The sequence below is a fragment of the Carya illinoinensis genome, chromosome 13 (genome assembly GCF_018687715.1).
Source record: "Carya illinoinensis cultivar Pawnee chromosome 13, C.illinoinensisPawnee_v1, whole genome shotgun sequence".
Lineage (NCBI taxonomy): Eukaryota > Viridiplantae > Streptophyta > Magnoliopsida > Fagales > Juglandaceae > Carya > Carya illinoinensis.
In genome coordinates this window covers 17,719,064-17,722,583 of record NC_056764.1, presented here as the reverse complement: position 1 = coordinate 17,722,583, position 3,520 = coordinate 17,719,064, and the positions used below count along the sequence as shown (strand labels likewise).

Genomic DNA, 3,520 nt, shown 5'->3' with positions numbered 1-3,520 from the left:
CTTGACAATCTTGTGTCCACTCAAATGGGGCATCTTTAGCTAGGAGGTCACATAGTGGTCTAGATATGGTGGAAAAATTTTGTATGAACCTCCTATAAAAGCCCGCATGACCAAGAAAGGATCTCACGTCCTTTACTGTCCTAGGTGTAGGCAACTTAGATATTAATTCAATCTTAGATTGATCTACCTCTATCCCTCTAGAAGAAATAATATGCCCTAACACAATACCTGAAGGTACCATAAAGTGGAATTTTTTCCAATTCAAAACCAATTCCTTCTCCTCACAACAAGTCAACACCCTCTCTAAATTCAATAAGCATGCATCAAAAGTAGATCTAAAAACAGTCAAGTCATCCATAAAAACTTCCATGCAATTTTTAACCACGTCACTAAAAATGCATTACACAATCCAAATGGCATTTTACAAAAAGCATAAGTACCGAAAGGACAAGTGAAAGTGGTTTTATCCTGATCTTCTAATGCAATTTCAATTTGATAATAACCAGAATAACCATCCAAGAAATAATAGAAAGGATGACCAACCACATGCTCAAGAATTTGATCAATAAAAGGGAGAGGAAAATGGTCTTTCCAGGTGGCAGCATTCAATTTTTTATAATCAATGCACATCCGCCACCCAGTCACAAGTTTTGTAGGGACTAGCTCTCCCAGGTCATTCTTTACCACAGTAACACCTGACTTCTTAGGAACAACCTGTGTAGGACTTATCCATTTACTATCAGCAATAGGATATATGATTCCTGCATCTAATAGTTTCAACACTTCATTTTTCACCACTTCTTTCATAGTAGGATTAAGCCTACGCTGGGGGTCTTTACGAGGGCTAGTTCATTCCTCCAAATTAATTTTTTGAGAACAGACCAGGGGACTAACACCTTTTATATCAGCAATGCTCCAACCTAAGGCTGACTTATGCTCACTTAGGATCCGAATTAATTTCTCACCTTGAGACTCAGACAATTCAAATGAGATAATAATAGGAAAAGTATCACCTGGACCAAGGAAAACATGCTTTAAACCCTTAGGCAGAGGTTTCAGTTCAACTTTGGGTGCTTCCACACTTGAAGGAATTTGCTTTTCCTCTTTCTTAGGCAACTCCTCAAACTTCGGTTGCCAGGCCCGAGTGCCATAATCCTGAGGTCTATCAAAGATAGCACAAATATCAACTACATCAGTGGATTACTGATAGAATCAAACTCAGAATTAACAAGAAAAATACTCAAGAGGGTCAAAATCATGAGCTATAGAAACTCCCATTTCTATGAGTGAGTCAATCATGTATGTCTGGTGGCTCTCGTCATCATCTTCTGGCTGTCTTGTAATATGGAAGATATTCACCTCGAGAGTCATGTTTCCAAAAGAAAGCTTCATGAGCCCATTCCTGCAATTAATAAGAGCATTAGCAGTGGCAAGGAAAGGCCTACCTAAAATCACAGGAATTTTAGAAGTAGTATCAATAACAGAGCTAGTGTCAAGGATTAGGAAATCAACAGGATAATAAAATTTATTAATTTGAATTAGAACATCCTCTACCACACCCTAGGGTACTTTGACTGAACGGTCAGCCAATTTTAATACCACAGTGGTTGGTTTGATTTCTCCCGACCCCAACTGCAAATAAATAGAATATGGCATTAGATTCACGCTAGCTCCTAAATCTAGCAAAGCTTGCCCAAACTCATGATTTCCAATACTGCATACAATGGTTGGGCAACCAGGATCCTTGTACTTGGGAGGAATCCACTGCTCAATTAGAGCACTAACTTGCTCTATCAGAAATGCTGTCTTCTTAACATGGTGCTTCCTCTTGACTGTACACAAATCTTTAAGAACTTTTGCGTAAGTAGGAACTTGTTTAATAACATGCAAAAGAGAGAGGTTAATTTTTACCTGCTTGAGATTCTCTAAGATTTCATTGTTAGGATCCAAAGTTCACTTATTCAGTTTTAAAGCTTGAGGAAATGGTACTTTAACTGGGCTCTTTATTACCTCGGCTTCTTTGGGCAGCTTGGCACCACTATTGCTTTGATCCTCTTCCACATCCTCTGATTTGTTCGTTGTTGGGATGTGTAATGACTTACCACTTCGTGTCACAATGGCATTTGCATCCTTCAAATTCTCTTGTGCCATGTGTTGACCATGGGGTACGGATCTAGCTTGAGAAAGAAACTTACCTCGCTCATTCATACTGAAGGAGCTCATCAATTTGCTTTTTATCTCCTTATTTTCTTCAACAACCTGCGTAATCAAAGATTCAAACTTTTGGTTAGTCTTACCTTGTGCCTCAATAAAAGCATGTAAAGTATCTTCTAAGGGGCTCCTAGAAGATGAAGGTGCAGGATATGATCTAGGGGATTATGCAGGCGCCTGGTTTTCAGACTTCCAGCTAAAATTGGGGTGATTACGCCACCCCAAATTATAGGTATTAGAGAAATGTGTAAAAGGCTTCTTGTACATACCTAAGACATTACATTATTCCTCATACATTCCTCTCATCTCAGCAAATGTGGGACACTCTTGGGCAAGGTGATCTACCCCCCCACACACAAAACATGGTCCAAAAGACTCTGCATGATTAGCCACGTGTGTTGGCTTTAAGTCCTTAGTCTTCAACGCCTCTAGCTCTCTAGTGAGCATCTCAACCTTAGCCTTTAGGTTATCTTCTTCCCTGAGATGACAAATTCTACCACCATTTAGGTTTCCTGCAGGTCATGACCTATTTGTGCTCTCAGTAGCACTAGGTCCAGTCCAAGTGTGAACTTTTTCAGCAAGCTCATTGAGGCATTCGATGGCCTCATCAAGATCTTTCTATAAAAACTCACCATTACACATCATCTCGACAAATTGACGCTCTCTAGGTGTAAGTCCCTCATAAAAATAGCTCACTAAGCGCCAATTCTCATACCTATGGTGAGGACACATACTCAATAGCTCCTTAAATCTCTCCCAAGACTGATACAAAGTCTCATTGTCCTTTTGTACAAAGGTAGAGATTTGCCTTTTTAAAGCATTAGTCTTATGTTAGGGAAAGTATTTATTAAAGAAGACCCCAGTCATCTCATTCCATGACCCAATAGATCATGGTCTCAAAGAGTATAGCCAACTCTTAGCTCTATCCGTCAAAAAGAAAGGAAAGAACTTAAGTCTCACAATGTCATTAGTTGCATTTTGACTATGAAAAGTCTCAACTACTTCCTCAAACTCCCTAATGTGCACATAGGGATTTTCATTTTCCAAGTCATGAAAATTAGGGAGTAACTGTATTATCCCTGTTTTAAAATCCAATTGGCGAATATTAGCTGGAAACATAATGCATGATGGTGTGGTTGTGCGTGTAGGGTGGAGGTAATCTTGAAGGCTCCTAGTGGGTTGATCTTCGTGTTCACTCATTTTATCAGAATTAGAAGAATTATCAAACAAATGATCAGAAAAATTAAACTCTGACATTAACACAGGTCTACAAGCAAACCGACCCAAGGCATCTCTATACCTGTGCATG

At 39.3% G+C, this 3,520-nt stretch overlaps 1 non-coding gene across 1 annotated transcript; it reads left to right on the top strand.

Moving 5' to 3' along the window:
- The first annotated feature begins 2,923 nt into the window (after positions 1 to 2,923).
- On the top strand, positions 2,924 to 3,031 carry LOC122293129. Its single transcript, XR_006237182.1, has one exon. It is a non-coding gene; the product is annotated as a small nucleolar RNA R71 (small nucleolar RNA).
- Positions 3,032 to 3,520: the final 489 nt, after the last annotated feature.